Raw genomic sequence first — 21,538 nt, 5'->3', positions numbered from 1 at the left:
CAGGGAGGACTAATGCCTCCCTTATAAACTATCAACATCCACATTTAAGTTATGTAGAATATGAAAATAAGAGACATACTTGAAGGAGCCGGCTGCCACCACCCCAATGCCATTGATAGTGAATCAAGGTCAATTTTTGACACATTTGCTTTATGGTTTTCCCAATATATTACCAATTTCAAATCCCCCCATCATAAACCTTGATAATCCTCTTCAAAATCGACTTCAAGAAAGATTGAGATTCTTTGTTTGGAATGTCTTGGATCAGATTTATATTCAAATACCAACCCAAATACTTTTGTAGCACATAGGCATGAAACAGACCTAAAAAATAATTATGTCTCTGGACAACCATATGCATGCAATTAGTAAGCAAAGAAGCCTCGTGAGAATCTTGACAAACTTGTCAACTAGCCACGCCCTGAAAAAATTGCTTACATAAGCATCATACCACCTATATTTGGGCGTAAATTGTTCCCATAGAATATTGCATACATGTAGAATGTAATTGCATTTTACAAATAAGTGCAAGTAGGATTCCTTAGTAGATTTTCTCAAGGGGCATCTATTCATCCCAAACCACACATGCTTTGTTAGAGAATATCATGCGAGGATCTTTCTGCTAAGAGTCAACAAAGGTGTGGTTTTGGCTTTTAACAGAACACTCACACCACATATAATTTTCCATTACCACACCATGTTTGCATTAAAAAATTCCACAAATTTAAGTTTTAAGCCAAGCTTGTTAGTGAAGTTTCTTGTATGAAGATTTTTGGACTGACACACTTGGTTAGGGACCAAATCCCTAATGTAAACATGGCTTCGAACCAACATATCCACATACCTATTCTGTTTTACTGCTAGTTCACCCTCAAGCTCCAAAGATGCAATTGACTTCCACCCATTTAGTCCTCTTATTTGTGGATGTTGTGCCTAAGCATTGACGAGATAGAAAATGTTTTGTTAACCAAATTCTTGGATCAAGGGATCCAAGAGGGAGAAGTTGTTTCTCGCTACAAACCCAATTTTGACTTTCCTGCCATTACCCACACCCCAAGCTACCCATTTTCACATCAGAGTTGCCCCCACCAGTTCTTTCTACACATTTAAGTAAATGTCTAAGTTTTTTTAACTTAGATAAATAATATTACATGTAAGATAGATTAGTAGGACTTAAATTCATGACATTCTTTTCAAGTTGATGATATCTAATCACATTAGTTAAACCAAATATATTTTCCAACTTTTCCCAAGCCTCGTCGTTGTAGTCGATTCCTTGAAAATGATATAGTAATTAAGAGAAATGAAAACTATGATAAATCCACATCCTTCATAATTCCTATACCATTTTTCTTTTCACCATCAGTGGGGGATTTTTCTTTTTCTTGTCTCAAGGTAATCCAATACAATTTTTAAATTCTGAGTACATCTTCCATATCATATTTCCATGAAAAGTCCTCTGTTGTAGTAATCAAAATTACATTGTCCATATTTAATATGTAAATTATATGGATTACAAAGATGAAATTGACTATCTAAATGAAAATATATAGAAAAAATAGGTTGTTTACTTTGGATGTGATAATTATGCCGTTATTAAAAAAATAATTAAAAGTTAAATGGTAGGTAGAAGATGGCTGGCATGGTGATGGATGTTGTTGAAAAATAAAGAATTTCTTTACTTAATTAGCTTTCCCAATAACTCACTTCACAAATAAATTACTCTTTGAACTAGACCACTTTTATAAAAACAAGTGGGAATCACTTTTACAACGAGGTAACTTAAAATAGAAATTATTAAAATTACTTTAAAGTGATTTAGTTTTATAATACAAGTGAAATGCACTTTTCAATAAAGTTATGAAATAACTCAATTTTACATGATTTTTTAATAATTTTATCAAGATCTTTTAACTTTCAATTTAGATAGTTAATGAAAAATACATAAGAATATTAATGATGGATGTGGTGATTTTTTTTGTTGAGCTTTTGTGTTGAAGTGCATCCTTGCTGAAAAAATCATGTTCATCCAAAAATAAACAACAATTTGGAAAACATTTTTAGAAGTCAACCATAATGAAAATTTTATTTTTCTCTCTGCATTTTATTTGGTAAGATTTTACAAATTGCCTACATACATAAAAGAAAACACTTTGTGACATCACATAGAGTGCATGCACAAATGAGAAAGAATAACAAATTGAGAATAAAAAATAGAAAACTGAAATATGAACTACATAAAAATAATAGGCGTACTTAGTTTGCATAGGATCATAGGAATTTCCCAGCTCCTGTTTCTGTAGATGTCGCTGGCATAGGGTAGATGTCGCAGGTTGAATCATAGGAATTTCCCAGCTCCTGTTTCTGTTCACTGTGTGAAATCGCTTTCCTTATGGCCGCCCGAGCGTGTCTCAGGCCGATTTCTACCTTCGGAATGCTACGCTTCCCCTTCTTCTGCTTCCATTACGTCCACACAGTAAGATTCGATGCAATTGTATTCCCATTTCTTAAAAACCATTCAGAACTATCGTACCATTATGTAACATAATTAAAAAATATTGTAAAATTGTGCTTATGGTATTGTACATTTTTATTTGACCGAGGGTGAGGGTGCTGGGGACCGGGATTCATGATCGTGCAACTCGACATGTAGTGATCCAGAGGAAGCAGGTGAAGGTAATCCATAATTAGTATTCGTGTGCGATTGTGGCGAAATAAACGATATGAACATATTGACATGATAGGAATCAAGGAACAAAAAACCGGCTACGATTAATAGAAGACCGAGAATTAGATTCCGCCTGACGTCATGCTGTCCTTCCATAATGGCCAGCCTTCATAACATTTTTCCCAGCTTAAATGCTACTAAACGCCTAAATTTCTTGTATTCCCTTCCTCTTTTCATACTCATTACCTCTTCTCTTCCTCCGGAACATGTTTAGCGTCCAACTAACGTTGTCGGATTTTAAAATTGAGTGGCCACGGGATTCATGAATGTGTAGAATGGAACTAGTTGCAAACAAGTATCAACCCACGTCACCACGTACTTACGGGAGAGTGTAACTTTATAATAGATTTTTATCTTTAATTTCTTTACAATGAATTAGAGAGCCGATAGATACTAAACACAACCCAAATCATTAATGTTCACTTCATAAATCATTGAAAAAAAGTGTATGATATTTGCTAATGAGCTATAAACACCAATACAATCTCTTGACGAGCAGGTACTAATTTACAAATTAATGTAACTAAGTATTCAGTATGCATAACCATATCTTTTATAAACCATAATATATCAAGGTTATGATATTAAATTAAATTATCATTATCTTTCCAAAAATACATATAATAAAGGTTATGGTATTAAATTAAATTATCATTATTTTTTCAAAAAGACATATAATAAAAAAGTTCGAAAATTATTATAAAAGAAAATTATGTGGTTTTGCATTATTATATTACATACTTTAAATTTGAAATTTATAATTTTATGGTTTTTTTTTGTTTTTGAAAAGATATTTGTGAAGATTATTTTTGAAGTTATCAAATCACTTTGAAGTAATGTTGAATGTGTAGATATCTGAAAAATAAATTGTACTAATCATGTCATTCTGGTTTATATAGATATATTAGAGCTGTTTAAATGTTTTTGAGATTAAAAAAAAATGGATCCATTGCTAAGAAATGATGAATTTTGCATTATGAAGGTTTGTGATGAGGATGTTTGACTCTAGAGTCTCCACAATGGCACTTAGAGGTAGTGTTTTAATTTATGGGGCTTCATTATACTCTTAATACAGACATAAAGTGGATTAACGCTCACACCTATGTTATTATTAAATACTTAACCATTATAATTTCAATGGTGAAAAATTGATAAGACTTAACTTCAAATCTCAATACCTAATAAATATGAATAGATTTAAATAGCAGAACATAACTTCATGAATTAAAATAAAAAACATTATCAAACTTCATTTAAAACTTCATATTAATATTTTCTTTTATTAAATATTATAACAAATAAAATATTAAAAAAATACAACTTTTAAATTTTGAAATACAACTTTTAGATTCTGCAATTAACTTTAATTTAATTTAATGATATATATATATATATATATATATATATAAAATAAAAATAAAAATAACAATTTTAAAAACCAGTACTAAAATTTAATACCTTCTCCATAATTTAAAATCAAATTTTATCTTTCATAATTACAATAAATTTGTGCTGTGGCCATAGGGCATCATTTCTTTATAGAAATATTGGAAATAGAATTGTGTTACAGCTTTTAAAAAGTACAGGTTTATTGAGAAATATAAATGATTGTGTTAATCATCATTCTATAATGTTTATTTTACTATGACTATATTGTGATTTTACTTTTATATATACTTGTTATCTTAATTTTTATAACTTATAAATGAGGATATATTTCCTTGTTTAGCTTAGTTAATAATTAAGAAGTACCATTGTGATGTTGTTGTGGGGTCGCTGAATTAGATAGGATGGTTGTAAAGGGCCTGAGCCTTGAGGATCGCAAGGGAACTTTGGATTCTAAAACCCTATGCTAAATTCACGAAGTTTAAAATCGTAAATTGTTATCTTTATGTGACCTTGATAAAAATAATTAAAAAATGACTTAGTTATGTTGACTGAATTAGATGGGATGGTTGCAGAGAGTTTGAGAATGGTAAGAGATCTTGGAGGGTAAGTAACTCTATGTTACATCCGATTTTTAAAATGGCATTACTATCTTATTGCCATGATGCACTATGAGACAGAGAAGGAACCATGTTGATGTTATATGGTTGGCGAAATGCAAGAGGCCCATAACTGGTTGAAAGCTGCGTGGGAGTACATTAATGATTATTTTAAGAGCTGACGATATCAAAAAGTGAAATCCTGAACAACTCCAGAGGATATAATATAACGAGAAATTGCGATCTCCAGGGTATTCTGCATGGATTATGGCAAACCATTCGAACAACAATATAAAAATCCAAATCAAGCGACAACCTTAAAACTATGCGCGTAAAATAGTCTGCTATTAAGACTTTGTTATTTGACGATTTATTGCTCACCGCTTCTTCAGGTTCCGCATAGTAAATAGGAAACGCATCAACTTCAAAATGAAGTAAATTAACCATACATTGCTAACCAATATTATTGGCTTTATAGCATTGAAAAACGCAACACGTTTTTTTCCCATTATCACGTTTCCCCATTCCGAAGTCTATACAAAATTATAATACATAAATGAACGTAGACAGCTGAATATCGAACTCATATAGCATCGCTATCGTGTTTCATCACATAAAATAGGGAGAAAAAAATTGAAGCCCATAGGTGATCAAAATATGTAAGTTGACTAATATATTTAATTCATAGCATTGAGAAATGGGACACGCTTTTATCGCGTCTCACGTTCTATCATTAATAAAATAGTGTGAAAATAATTTGAAGTCTATGCCCTATTACGATACGTAAACTTAACTAATATTTGCTACATGCGGACTTTATAGCATCAAGAAAGGCGACAAGCTTTCATGCCGGCCCACATTCTTCGAAAAAGGTTTGAAGCCTCTTTGTGATTAAAATATTAAGTGAACTAATATTTTAATTAATATTAGAGAAAAATTATTGAAATCTATGCATAATTCGAAAACTAATATTAACCAGTCTCAACTTAGTCGACTCGTGAAAATTATATGAAATGTATACATAATTATTTTACTCAAATAATATCCCTGAGTATCGGAGATTGACATGGCGGATTAGTTATCTTCGCTCTCCCGCCTAACAACCAAGGTAAGCTCATTAATGAGCAAATTATGACTCAGAGTCTGTCAAGGAAACCCTCCGGCTCCATTCTCTGCATGTGGCTAGCAATGGACTCATACGTTCTTTCTTTCATGCTTGGATTGCCATATATGTGCATAGCAAAGGTCTTAGGGTGCAAGAGGGGCTGGTTTATAGATACGCTCTCTGGAATTTGCCAAGTAATGCTAACTGCTTTCTCCCTTCCTCTTTCACAGTCTGGTTTTCGGTGGGCTCCATTCCTAATGGGAGCTCGTTGGGTATTTGAGTAAGTTATCGTGCTCACATTTTAGCAAGGTGTATGCAAAGTTTAGTCATGTTTTTCTCTCCTCAAAGCGTTTTCTTATTTTCAGTCATGGGTAATTATTAATTAGGTTGTTTTTCATTGTGGTGCAAGGTTGGTTCTCCACTTTTCCTATATTAGTTGTCGATTGTTATACTACTAGCTAGCAGGTAGTTATTTCGGTAGTTTCTTCTTTTATACTTCAGTTTTTAATTCTCTTCTAGGTTAATGTTTTTTTCTTGTCTTTTTTCTCCATAATTATGGGTACGGGCATTCTTTTGAACTTGTTGGAGTGTTTTTCTTTGTAGCTTTGAAAACTTGGACTCTTAGGGATCTCCTTTCGTCGTCTAGTTTTGGTTTGTGGAGTCTAGTACCAAGATATCTTTTCCATGTCGTTTTAAAGGGATCTTTGACATTTGCAACAATTTGAAATTCAAAGTCATTATGATGTCCTCACATTTCCTATACTACCTTCGTCACTCATGGTGTTGTCTCGTCTATGGGTCCTCTCTAGTGAGTCCTTCAACCATAGGTCATAGTTATTTGTTTTGTAGGTGTATCATTACTATGGCACCAAGGTTATGTGCTTCAAGTCCAAAGAGGAGGTTCCTTGCGGTCCTCTTCCTCGTGGCACAGGAGGTTATTGGGTTGGGAATCAATTACAAATTATTTCAACTCAACGCCCTTGGAGGTACGAAAATAAATTCTTCAATTCGAGGCTAAAGAATTTAGAGGTCATGCTTACTTTTCAGATTCTGATATTAGAGGCAACAACTTCAAGTGGATTCCAGATACAAGGAAGTTTCATAGGCAAAGTGTACAAATCAGGTTGTAGATTTGCAACTACTCATGATGTTTTACTCAAAATCACAGGACATGGATCTACACTACTACTCTGTAGACATTAATTCACAATTTAGAACAAAAAATTTAGACATTTAAGAAGGAATAGCACACACACACAACAAGTATTTTTATCTAGGGAAAGTAATGTACTAAAAACCTGAATTGCCTCTTGCATTAATCGAATGAAATCGAGATATATTACAATTTCTTTGCTCAACTGAGCTCACCCTGCAAGTGCACAACATATCTCTCTGCTCACTGGATGCCTCTGACCTAGGCTTAGTAAAAATTTTCCTCAACTTAAGCTCCTATTTCCTTGCATTGTTCCTTGAGGCTGACTATATGCATGTTGTGTACACTCAAGACTAGTCTACAACAAATGTTACACTTCCTTGGAATCTCCACCTCAACTGGGTAACTCAAATTCCCTACATGCTCTAGTTGTTTTGGGTTGATTGATCAGTTAGCTCGATGATCAATTAGTTTGACTAAAGTCCCATTGCTTAACTGACCTTCCACTAGTTTCTCCAAAAGTTGGAACTAGTTTAACAGAAAAAAACTTGACATAACTAACCTTGATTGCTACAAATTGGCAATCACACATGAAGAATGGAACTCTAACTCCTCCAACTCAAATTTACGGAGTAAACTGGGTGACACAAGCCATGTCACACAAGTTAAAATTATCCAAGTTTCTTGATTATGTGGAAATTGAAATTTTCTCAATTTAATCAAGGAAAAATCGAATTGGGAATTTCTTACTGCATTTTTCAACACTCCCTCTAAGCAAGAAAGGGATTATCAACCATGCCTATCCTGCACCTATGAACCACGAACTTCCCTCTTGACAAGGCGTTTGTCAAAATATGGGCATCTTGTTCCTTTGTCAAAATGTATTGCAACAACATTATTTGCCTCTGCACACAGTCCCATAAATGGTGATACCAGATATCTATATGCTTGGATCGATCGTGAAAAATAGGATTTTCAGAGAGTTTGATGCAACTTTGATTATCACAGTAGATCACAGTTGGATCCATCATCTGACCAAACAATCCAACAAGTATCTTTCTCATCCAGATCACCTCACATGTTGCTTGACTAGCAACCATGCATTCTACTTCTGCCAAGCTGAGTGCCACAGATCTTTACTTCTTGTTATACTAAGAAATCGTTGTGGACCCAACATTGAAAATTCCATGTGATGCACTCTTTCAGTCTAATGGACTCTGTTATCTCAAAATCAGGCCCTGGAAGGCTGCAGACCAGGAAGACTTCAAGTAACTATTTCAAACCAACTTTTGGCTGAGGCTTAGCCTCCTCAACCTGAGAGGGCTCTCTCAAAGGTTAATGATTTTGATAAAGATTAGATGGCTAACTCTATGAAACAAGTATGAAAAATATGAATGGTGGAAACACATTAAACAAAACTATCCATTCGGCTTATGGAGTCAACAACACCTCAATATAACAATGAACTCAACCTTACATGGAAGTCAGGGCATTCAGCGTTTAAATATTCAGAACATAAACTCATATGGGACACACAGTTTATGCATGTATACAGGAAGTCAGAGCACATTCAGTGAATTCTGAGTGATTATAAATCCATACCACTGTAAGAATTAAGAAAAAGGACAACATCACATATTCTGAACATGAAAAACCCTTCATGAATCCTGAGAAGAAAAGTCAAGTATCTATTATTGAAAATGAGTCATACATATGCCAAATACAAGTTTTTCCATAAAGATTTCCAACCCTTTGTACATCAGCTCTTCTGCTATATATAGAGCTCTTTACACAACTTAGATTCCTCCTCTAGCATGAGGGAAATTCGAATTCATCCTACTATGACACCTATTGATACTCAAAACTAACTATTAAATGCAAATGACACCTAACTAGCAGTCCTAGAGACCTAATACAACTAGGAGTGTAACTCCTTATCATGATTCAACAACCTTATCTAAGCATTTAAAGCATTATTTGACAACTTGCAACCTCAAGGAGTCGAATTTGATGAAGCCTCCCACGTGGTCACCCAACTGCTGATGACAAACCCTAGAAATTAGGGAACATGTTTCCCTGTTTTTAGGTTTAGATCCTTGAAAGTTGCAGAGCCTTTATCTCTTCATCCATGACACATTTTACGAAACCGAAGGAGTTTTTTGTAGCCCATTGTGTCCAGAACAAAAACCTCTCCTGGTTTTTGAAAACATTTCTCCAGCTGTCCAGAAACTGTCCTTGAAAAACACGTGGCAAACAGGAAAAATTCGTTTTCTGAAATTAGGGTCTCAATGAAAGCTTAGTATATCCCAACTGAAAACACTTATGAATAAAGTGAGATAGGTTATTGTAGCTGGACATTTTATGAAGAGAAACCTCCCTGAGAATTCCAAAATACGTCTTTCTGTAACCAAAAACTGATTTTGAAAAAGACTGCTAAAACCAGTAGACAAAGCTTGACTTTCAGCAGTTTCGTAGCGCAAGTTTAACCATAAATTCCTCCCACCTCAGAACGAATTTGAAGAAACTGAAAGAGGTTTTTGTAGTTTGGTATGTTAGGAATAAAAGCCGCTTTCAGTTTTCAAAATTAAGCTTTCAGCTGCTCAGAACCCCTTTTGGAAATTTACTAGTAAACACAGAAAACAAAGTTTTTTCTGCTGAAACAGGCTGCTACAGGGGTTTCGCAGCGCGCTGCGAAACTGCTGTGTAATTTCAAAAACACAGCTTAATGCCAAAATTCAACTGTCTTGAGTTTCTTTATCTTGGAATGTCCCTTTCATCTGTTCTAAAGTTGTTCAAAACTAAATGCAGAGGCATCATTTTTCAAGGAAAAATTCAACAAGGCAAATCATCAAAATTTGAGGACTTAACCTTACTTGCTACGTGACTTTCCTTAGTTAAGGAAACCTTTCCCACTGGCTTAGCTGTGTTTTTAGATCTTTAATTTTGCCTTTTCAATTGCATGTTTCCTTGCCCTTTCCTTGAATTGGGAAATCTCGAGGTTGGTAGACATCAATTTCCTTTTGACTTCCTCAAAGCTACATTCTTCTTCTTGAGTGCTAACTGCCTTGCTTGAATTGAAATGGAGAACTTTGATCTATGTTGACCCTGAGCTTGCCAAGTGCTTCTTATGCATGAAAGGAACATGAAAGTGACCAAGACCAATTCTTCCTCACCTTACCCCTTTTCTTTGAAATTTGTTTAGTGATAACAGTCGCTCCACTTGGGATAGTGTGTCCTTGTGGTACACTAAGAACCTGCAGTTCCAGTGCCTTATCCTTTTATGATAAACAAAATTTATTTGAAAAACATCTCCTTTAAGTTTCTTGGGCCTTTACCTCGGGCTTAAGCTTGATGATCACTGTAGGAAAAAGAAATCTACATCTACTAAAAAAATGCTCAGTCAACCTTGAGCTTATTTGCATTTTCCTATCTACCTACCCTATCAGCTGCAACCTCCACTTGTAGCTCAAGCAATATGATATTTCCAATAAAGCCAATCAATTGTCTTCTCTGATATTGGAGGCTCTTGACTGCATTCAACCTCAAAATAACCATGGTAGTGAGATGACCAAATCAACCCATAATATACTTGATCTTCATAATGCAAATGAAAATGAAAGACCGGAGTGCAAAGCTTGTCCATATATTCACTTATAGGGTCAAAGAATACATAGTTATGTTGATGATCATCATAACATTCTACATCTTTAGACAACTGATTCTCAACCACACAAGATTCTTTCGATATGCTATCGAACTGCTTTTCTAAATGCTGCCTACAAACAATGTAATTTTCCTCTTTCTTATGATCATTTATTGCTGTAAGCTGCTGAGAAGTTTGACATAAAAAACCAACCTTTTCCTCTGCCTGAGGGTCGTAAAAGCTATCTTCCAGTACTTCTTCTTGCTGTTTGCAATCAATTTCATACTCATAATGATCTGAAGCCTGGCAAGTTTGCTGCATCTTCTCATTCATATCAGGGGATTGAACATGGTTTTCACAAATAAACCCCTGCTGATCTTCATGCTGCTTTTCATAGGATGTTATACTTTCTTCTTGGTGCTGAAATGCATTGTTATGAAGAGCTTCTAAAATTTCTTCATCCATAAATTCATCATCATCATAACAATCCTCCAAGTATTGAATAAGACTTAAAGAATGTCTACAGCAATCTTTTAGCAGCAATAAGGAAGGATAACATTCTTTATACATCTCATAGAATTCATCATGAAAACTAGCAAGCGAATATATTGAACCATTTTCCAAATTTTTATACCAAGACCATGCTTTTCCTTCTAAAGTGGTCATAAACATCCTCATGAGACAATCCTCAGGAAAGTGAACCTTAAGATTGCGTACATGCATATGAAACCTAACCAAATGAAGGGCAGCATCATCTTTCTTTTCATCTTTGAATATTGGAAGATCCTCTAACCAATCAACCTTTGGCATAGGATTTGGAAAACCAGGGATATGAGACCGATTCATAGGAGCATACCTGGCATTCATTCTTGCAGTGGAACTCATCTTGTAACTTCATCAAGCTACTAATCTTCTAGCAGTGGAGTCACCTTCTAATTTGTTATTTGATGTGTGGAGTCGCCAAGGTAGTTTTGCAGCCTCAAAAACCTTCTGAGCTCCTGCTACCTTCAGAAGTTCAGCATCATGATTTCAGGAATGAATAATCTTCAGGCTCCCGGCAGACGCACCAAAATGTTATCTCAAAATTAGGCCCTGGAAGGCTGCAGACCAGGAAGACTTCAAGTAACTATTTCAAACCAACTTTTGGCTGAGGCTTAGCCTCCTCAACCTGAGAGGGCTCTCTCAAAGGTTAATGATTTTGATAAAGATTAGATGGCTAACTCTATGAAACAAGTATGAAAAATATGAATGGTGGAAACACATTAAACAAAACTATCCATTGGGCTTATGGAGTCAAAAACACCTCAATATAACAATGAACTCAACCTTACATGGAAGTCAGGGCATTCAACGTTTAAATATTCAGAACATAAACTCATATGGGACACACAGTTTATGCATGTATACAGGAAGTCAGAGCACATTCAGTGAATTCTGAGTGATTATAAATCCATACCACTGTAAGAATTAAGAAAAAGGACAACATCACATATTCTGAACATGAAAAACCCTTCATGAATCTTGAGAAGCAAAGTCAAGCATCTATTATTGAAAATGAGTCATACATATGCCAAATACAAGTTTTTCCATAAAGATTTCCAACCCTTTGTACATCAGCTCTTCTGCTATATATAGATCTCTTTACACAACTTAGATTCCTCCTCCAGCATGAGGGAAATTCGAATTCATCCTACTATGACACCTATTGATACTCAAAACTAACTATTAAATGCAAATGACACCTAACTAGCAGTCCTAGAGACCTAATACAACTAGGAGTGTAACTCCTTATCATGATTCAACAACCTTATCTAAGCATTTAAAGCATTATTTGACAACTTGCAACCTCAAGGAGTCGAATTTGATGAAGCCTCCCACGTGGTCACCCAACTGCTGATGACAAACCCTAGAAATTAGGGAACATGTTTCCCTGTTTTTAGGTTTAGATCCTTGAAAGTTGCAGAGCCTTTATCTCTTCATCCATGACACATTTTACGAAACTGAAGGAGGTTTGTGTAGCCCATTTTGTCCAGAACAAAAACCTCTCCTGGTTTTTGAAAACATTTCTCCAGCTGTCCAGAAACTATCCTTGAAAAACACGTGGCAAACAGGAAAAATCCGTTTTCTGAAATTAGGGTCTCAAGGAAAGCTTAGTATATCCCAACTGAAAACACTTATGAATAAAGTGAGATAGGTTATTGTAGCTGGACATTTTATGAAGATAAACCTCCCTCATAATTCCAAAATACGTCTTCCTGTAACCAAAAACTGATTTTGAAAAAGACTGCTAAAACCAGTAGACAAAGCTTGACTTTCAGCAGTTTCATAGCGCAAGTTTAACCATAAATTCCTCCCACCTCAGAACGAATTTGAAGAAACGGAAAGAGGTTTTTGTAGTTTGGTATGTTAGGAATAAAAACCTCTTTCAGTTTTCAAAATGAAGTTTTCAGCTGCTCAGAACCCCTTTTGGAAATTTACTAGTAAACGCAGAAAACAAAGTTTTTTCTGCTGAAACAGGCTGCTACAGGGGTTTCGCAGCGCGCTGCGAAACTGCTGTGTAATTTCAAAAACACAGCTTAATGCTAAAATTCAACTGTCTTGAGTTTCTTTATCTTGGAATGTCCCTTTCATCTGTTCTAAAGTTGTTCAAAACTAAATGCAGAGGCATCATTTTTCAAGGAAAAATTCAACAAGGCAAATCATCAAAATTTGAGGACTTAACCTTACTTGCTACGTGACTTTCCTTAGTTAAGGAAACCTTTCCCACTGGCTTAGCTGTGTTTTTAGATCTTCAATTTTGCCTTTTCAATTGCATGTTTCCTTGCCCTTTCCTTGAATTGGGAAATCTCAAGGTTGATAGACATCAATTTCCTTTTGACTTCCTCAAAGCTACATTCTTCTTCTTGAGTGCTAACTGCCTTGATTGAATTGAAATGGAGAACTTTGATCTATGCTGACCCTGAGCTTGCCAAGTGCTTCTTATGCATGAAAGGAACATGAAAGTGACCAAGACCAATTCTTCCTCACCTTACCCCTTTTCTTTGAAATTTGTTTAGTGATAACAGACTCCATGCCCAATCTACAATTGTGAAGCCAAATAGCTTCACCCCCTCTGTCCATTTGTACCATAGTCCAAAGTAGGTAGTGCCTCTGAAGTACCGTAGAATATGCTTAGCTTCCCTCCAAAATAATTTCATTGGTATAACCATAAATTGGCCCAGTTGGTTGACTGCATAACACATATCTGGTCGTGTGTTCACAAGATACATTAGTGAACCCATCAACTGTCAGTAAACAGTAGCATCCACTTTCTCACCGAAGTGGCATCCTCTTTCCTCCATTTGGTCATTAGAGGTGTCTCAATGGGTTTGCAATTGTCCATGCAAAACCTATGACGTATATCATTGGTATACTTTCCCTGAGAGGCAAACAATTCCCTATCACCTTTCCATACTTCCAATCCGAAGAAGTAGTACATCAGACCCATGTCCTTCATTTAAAATTCTCTTGCAAGGTCCTCCTTGCCAGATCTAATCATCATGAGTTAAAATCAAGTCATCAACATATAATACAATAATAAAAAATGTACTTTCTACTAGGTGAAGCCCAAACGAGTGAGATAGTTATCAATCCTGGTGTACCAAGCATGGGGTTCTTTCTTGAGAAAATACAATGCTCAACTGAGTCTACATGCGTGAGACTCCTGATAAAAATTCTTGAATCTTTCTAAGAGCCCTCAGGCCCTTGGAAAATTTATTTTTCAAAAGTTAACGAACTTTTCCGATATCCAATATGGGAGCTTTTGGTCATGTTCGTTGTCATGGAGGAGCTCAGTTATAGTAAATAAGGACTAAGAGCCATTGGACTTTTGAAACATCAGGTTTTCAAAAGTTCATAATCTTTCATGATAGCCCACATCCAAATGCTTGAGAGATGCAAGTTAGACTAGCAACAAAGAAGTGGTATGACATGTTAAGTGGAGGATGGTTATTAGAGTTGACATGGCACTACTAGGTGGAGGACACGCGATGCCTAAATTTAGCATTTTGGATTGTTAGGCCCCTATAATATTAGTGATTCCCCCATTACAATTGTCATTGTATCCCTTATAGTTATTGTTGTGCCTCTATTATCCCCATATTGTTATTATTGTGCCCCATAGAAGCCCACTATTATTATTTTTGTGCCCTTATATTATTATTGCTAGGTCGGATTTGGTTATATTATGACCCCTTAGACTCCTATATATAGAAAGGAGGTTTTGTCATTTGTATCATCCAAGAATTTTTCATTTGTGTAATGTAAAGGAGGTTTCCCCCTCGAAGAGGCTGATTGGGAAGGCATTCATCTATATTTTCTTCTATTTTGTGAGCTGGTTGCATAACATGGATGGCTAATTGTGTAAAAATAAGTGACATGTGGCATGTGTTTGCAGTTTCACATAACATAGAACTCATAAAAAATCACCACTCTTCAAACTAAGATTGGTTGTTGGGAGAACGAGGTGGTAATCTAAGTGGCCCTCGAAGCCACAAAATATTAGGGTGGTTTATTACAAAAACTCTCCTAATTAATTGATAATGTATGGCCCAAAATTGTAGGTCCTGGTCATAGGGAACTTATGTGTAGCACATGAGGGCTTAGTGTCTCCAAGCTCCTAAAATCTTGGGGTAATGTTCTTCAAGGAAGTCTTTGAAAAGTCTCTATGGCTCGACGAGTTGATATGGGAAGTGCTTGGTCAAAATAAATGGTCTAGGCACTTGTTGACTTAACCGTTAGGTACTGAAAGGTATATCCATGGGAGTTTTCTCCCAGTTATCAAATAGCCTAGTATCCACTGAATGATGATATCAGGTGAAGGAAAAAGTTCCATATCCTAACAAAAAAGGTTCTTATTAAAAGGTTTATAGGAACTTGGTTTTTCAAGGGTTTATAGTGTTAAAGGTTTTTTTGGGTATTTATTGAGTTATTAGTAAAGTTTAAAGTTTAGGTATGGTCCATACCATCTTGGTGGTGGTGGTAAATTGATATTCAAATGTAAATAACAAGTTTTAGGATTTCACATCCTCCAAAGAAAATGTGTGTGGTCATGTGCAATGGTTATACTAAAGGGCTCTTTAAAATAATAATAAAATATTTTCATAAGTGCTAGAGGTGGCGTAAATTTGGGATGTATTGAAAAAAGTCAAAAGTTAGTTAAATTGGGGATCAAGGAAGCATCCATAAATTGAAAAGGCCTAGAGAAGCTTGAGAGATAAGAGGTGCACAACAATGAGTATAAGCACAAGAGAAGTTAGTGTGTTGTCAATGGTTAATACAGGATCCATGGACATAACACGTGGATATGTAAATAAAGTATTTCCTCGATTATGTGAGTCCATTAACTAAGATATATAAGTAGTGTGACCAGTAGAAATTTATTTGAGCAATAGAAAGGGATATGTACATTGAAGAAAGTGTAGCGCATGGTGCAAAGTTGATGCTAATGAGGTGGCTACAAAGAATTGAAGAAGTGGAAATCTATTTATAATGAAGTAGCTACAAAGAATTGAAGAAGAGTAGAGATGAATAGAGGATATTAAATTGTGGATCATAGATCAGTGGGTATTGGTGTCTATAGTAGTTTAATGCTTACAAATATGATGGGATCAATGTCTTCTATAGGCCGATGCCTACAAAGTAACATGGATTGGTGTCGTCATTAGGTTGGTTCTTGCAAATAAGAGGGGATTGGTGTCTTTAGTAATTTGTTTTGTGCAAATTTGAGGGAATTGGTATCTATTGTAGGCTGTTGCCTACAAAGTTGAGGGTATTGGTGTCTCCTATAGGCTGGTTCCTACAAAGATCAATTAACTAAAAGAAATTTTTTGACTTTATTCTTGATGGGTTTCCAGCTACACCATTTTTTGTATAGTCTGATCATGTGATTAACGATTTATGATGTTTGATTGGTTCAAATAAGTACAAATTTATATTATGATTCACCCCCAATCATTTTAATTGTAAATACAATCATTTATATCAGAGCGGGTTCCTTCAAAACAAATCTAACCATTAGAAGGTAGATCTCAAAGGGAAAAAGGTTGGTAGCTAGGATAGAACTTTCTCAAATAGAGCCCAACTCTTTGATGGAACAAATTATACTATGTGGAAGGTCCAAATAAAATCTTTGACCTGTCATTTGGATGTATGTAGTAAATGGTTATGGACCTCTAGAAAATATTTCAATAGATCAAAATGGAAGGAAATCATATGAAAATAATGAGAAATCCATGAATGTCATTTTTAATGGTCTATTAGAATCTGAGTTTGAAAAGGTGGTGCATTGTAAAAAAAAAAAAATATGAGATAAGATCCAAAAAAACATATGAAGGAGGTGAAATTGAAGAAATGAGAGATAAGGAGAATATCAAGATGGATACTACATACAAAATGAGAAAAGAAAAGTCATTTCATAAGGAATAAGTTATAAAAGATTCAAAGAAGACAAAAAATATCAAATCCTACGATTGTTCGAGTGATGCATCATATTCAAAAGAGCTGTAATCCATCTCAGGAGGATCTAGCAAAGGCGAATGTGAGTTATGATTTTGTTGTAATTAGGATAAAGTAGGTCACTTTGCATCTACATATCCATTTACAAAATATGAAGGAACCGATGATAAAGGATATCACCCACCCATCAATGCTCAATCCAATGATCATTAAAATAAATATTAATATTTAGAGGAAGAAGTTGAAGGTGAGGTAGAACTTGCAGGAAAACTAGCAATTGCCTTAGAATAAATAAAGAGACTTAGAGATGAGAAAAAAAAGTAGAAGGAGACGTTGTAGAAATATGAGAAATAAAAGAACCATAATCTTGATGAATAAATGATATATCTCTTGAAGTTCCAACTAGAAGAGGAAAAGAGAAGAGAAGAAATGTTTCTAACCTATCTCATAGAAAAAGAAGGACATTGTGAGAAAATAGAAGCTGAGATTATTTCCTTAAGAAAGGATGTAGAAAAATCCAATGATCAACTAGTTTGGAAAGAGTACTAAAATTTAGATGATATTCTTAGTTTCCATAGATATCCTTTTATTAAAAGAGGCCTCGATTATCAAGAAACTATTGAGGGAGGATTAAGCTCGAATACATTAGAAAATAGATGAAAAGAAAAGCTTGAAATATATGTAAATGTGCTTAAACGATCTAGCAACAATGAAAGAAAAGTATAAAATGAAGCTATGGAAAGGATCTAGCAATAATGCAAGTAAAGTAAAAAATGAATTTATGGATATGTAGGGAAATGACCCCATAAACAATAAAAGAAGAAACAAAAATGAGTTAAAGGATTAGAAAAGATATCATTTTCCTCATAAACATAGTGTTGGCTTCATGGGCCCTAACCCAGGTTCAACGTTAGTCAGCCAAACAAATCCCTACACTATTGGCCCTTTTGGCATCAGCCTGCGGAGCGCAGACCAAAGTCTCACCCAAAGCAGTATGGGGGGATACTGGAACCAAGTTTCTGCACCCTAAGATGGTTGTAATGTCGGTTTATACCTCCTACTCCTGCCTTCGTGTAGGTGGCTAAGCTTTAGAGCTTATCATTCTACCTTTTATCCTTGTTGGCTTCATGAGCCCTAACCCAGGTTCAACATTAGTCAGCCAAACAAATCCCTACACTACTGAGCCTTTCGGCATCAACCCATGAAGCGTGGACTGAAGTCTCACCCGAAGCAGTATGGGGGGATGCTGGAACCAAGTTTCTGCACCCTGACATGGTTGTGATGTTGGTTTATACCTCCTGCTCCTACCTTCGTGTAGGTGACCTTTAGGGCTTATCATTCTACCTTTCAACACATCCTTCAGTACCTTTGCGAATGTGTACGATTGACCTTTGTGCAGCCCTAACCAGTGGTCCAAGTACTTTCGCACTGCTATGATAATGTATTGTATAGGTTCCAAAGTTATCTCAAGTGTTTATTTATCTTACCAATCAATTACATTTAGCGTCACGTAAACTGATATTGTTTCTTGCATTTAATTAACATATATAATCACATACATTCAAGCATCAAATAAATAGTGTAAAATAAACCAAGATCGCAATATACTTAGATGCATTAATAGAGACTAAATACACATTAATTGTAGAATACTTCTCTTTATTGATGTCTTCTAGTTTAATACAGAATCTATCCTCCCTATGCACACAACTGCAGGGGTCCATGCACTCAGCTGCAGACTTCCACCCTAGGCCTCTGCACACTCAGCTGCAGAGCCTCTACCTACGATAAGACCCGAGAACACTTAGAACTCTCTACCAAAAACTCCAAAAGATCAATTCATTCTAACTACCTAGAGCTTACTTATCCTAACCTCTTTTTTATAATAGCCCATGGTACGTGGACAATGGGTAGATCTTTACAGCCGACTTGACAATTTACAAAATAGGGGCAGACAACCCTTTATGACAATTGACACCTTCGCACTCTACAACCACAAAATGTAGGGACTTTAGAACTTTATTACAAAATTGTCCCAAAACATGGGCTTTTAGCCCCAAAACTGCTCTTGGGGGAACCTATTCCCAACAAGACCCCAATACAAACATGGTGACTCCCCCTCGAGTCACTTTGCGGGTGCGAAGGTCTTGATGTGAAGACCTCCCAGTTCAACCTATATGACGGCAACCTTGGCTGTGCACTGCGCAGCTGCCTGCTTCACTTCTTCAACCAACTGCTCTGTCACTAGTCCTAAACTATTAGCCTGAAGCTTCTGCTGAGTCACTTGTAGATTAGCAAGCTTGCCCTCAATGGAGGCCATGACTGAATAAGCTTCATCAAACCGAGGCTTCAAGCGCGCCTTCATCACTGCCCCTTTGTGTTGCACTGCATCTACTTGTTCCTTCAGTGTTTTGGCCTCCTACAGCTTCGCAAGTCTCTCTGTGAGGGCGATGGTGTGCACTATTCCTTTTACCTCATCATAGCGCTGCTATAGTTCTCATGCCTCTATCTCTAGCCGCTATACATTTGGATCTTCCTGTAGATTAGTCAGGACCTCGAATGATTGTTAAAACAGTCTTGTGCAGTCTCCTACTGAATTTTCTACTACTACTATCGCCTCTATAACAACAGTTGTGCGCTGCTCCTTTACTTCTGGCAGAGTTGAAGGTTGGGCCTTCAACTCCAACTCTGTAATCTGGATGTTTAGCTCCAACTAAACCTTAGCAAACTCTGTGCGAGCATCGCGCACCCCTGTAGCAAGTTTGTGAACACACACCTCTACTAGTTCTCCCTCAGGAATGATCAACTTTGGGACCATTCAACATGCTTCCTCCACAACCTGAACTATGCGCTTGTTTTGGTCAGTTACATCATTCACAGTGGCGATGGTAGAGTCTCGTTGTAGGGCCAGTTGCACATTATTGATCTTCCGCTCACTAATCACCTGCAAAGCGTGCTGTTCGTGGGCCCTCAGCTCTGTGATCACCCCATCCTACAATAGATGGAGCGCCTCGCCAGGAAGCATTGCCAAGTTCAACCCCAACCCCTTGAGGGTGCTAACAGTGGGCTTGTCAGCTTTGTTTTATGTGGTCAGTTCTCCTTCCGGTAGCACTATCGCTCGGGAGTCCTTCTCATGTAGCTTTGTAGCGACTTCTAAAGTACTAATGGTGAGGCTGGTGGAGGCCCCGCTGGTTTGTGATGCACGGATCTACAACTCATGTGGACCGGTTTGTATGGTTCCCAATAGTTGCTGCTATTGCTACTGAAATTGTTGTAGTACCTTCACGGTGACATCTTGCCCCGTATCTCCAATGTCATTCAAATCTCCCTCTGTTAGGTTGATTGGGTCTAGTGACGACTTACTGGCCTTGGATTTCTTCCGTGGCCCCACTTTCTCTTACTCTCTTGGACGTTTGATGTGGTACAACGCCATCTCTGGGTCCGATCCATGCTTCTCTATTTTCTCGTCCATTTCTTCCTTTGTTTCGGGTGAGGGCGACCTCGCACCTTTGTTAGAGCCACGCTCTGCTCCACCTTCTTGTTCTTTCGCTTGTTGTGCGGCTTCATTCTCTGCTTTGGCCTTGGCCTCGAACTCCTTCTTTCTCTTCTCAGCCAGATGCGCCATTTTGATCTCGGCCTCCTCCTTTTTGCGTTGCGCAACAGACTTTCTCGAACCCACCGCTAAGTCCAAGGCAGTGCGCCATTCTACTAGCTAGCGATCAAGAACTGCATCAATCATATCCTCAATTTCCATGTAAGGAAATTCATGCCACCTTTTCTTAGGGTCCTTCTATGCCCTGATCGATACGCATTGAAAGTCTGCCTTGAACTCCACGTACTCCTGTAGTTTGGAAAACATAGTAGACAATAATAGCAGCTTGTGATTGACTACCATACGTATATTCTTTTCCATCAAGATCTATAAGATCTTGCTATCCTTGATGCGTTGAGAATCCTTGGTCACCCATAATGAAGTGTACTTCACTGCTTCTGGAAGGTATGGCGCAATCGAAGGGAATTGACTCTCTTTAGGTAGCTCCCTGGTTACTAGCACAATAGACACCAAGAGCCATGCAGATTGGAAGGTCTTGCTGAGCTCCTGTGCCTCGTGGAAGTTCGCAAGGAACTCACCGCAACGATAGCACACCCAACTAAACTGAACCCCTTCGGTGCATTAGGCTGCTAGAGCGACGACAGGTTCCGACACTTCATCTGCGTGACACTTTTGCATAAATTTTCCTGCCAAAATCTGCGTGGCCACCCTAACTGCCAGACCACAGATACTAGAGATGGCATAACCTCACAACTTCTTCACAAGCTTGAATTTCTCCTTCATGGCCTCCACGAGGGCCTGCTCACCACCTTTTCCACCAAACATCATGGTCAGATTTTCCCTAGTATAGGGCAGCCATGTGATCCTATGGATCAA

General features: G+C 36.8%; 1 pseudogene; it reads right to left on the bottom strand.

Annotated features, from left to right (window-relative positions):
- Nucleotides 1–19,474, bottom strand: part of LOC149151655 (putative glycosyltransferase At5g25310 pseudogene) — a 30,568-nt pseudogene extending 11,094 nt beyond the window's left edge.
- Nucleotides 19,475–21,538: the final 2,064 nt, after the last annotated feature.

This window comes from Pinus tabuliformis, chromosome 9 (genome assembly GCF_031772625.1).
Source record: "Pinus tabuliformis cultivar Carrire ecotype Pingquan chromosome 9, CPIR1, whole genome shotgun sequence".
In the NCBI taxonomy this organism is placed as follows: domain Eukaryota; kingdom Viridiplantae; phylum Streptophyta; class Pinopsida; order Pinales; family Pinaceae; genus Pinus; species Pinus tabuliformis.
The sequence above is the reverse complement of the archived record's forward strand: the minus strand, read 5'-3'. Positions and strand labels throughout refer to the sequence as shown.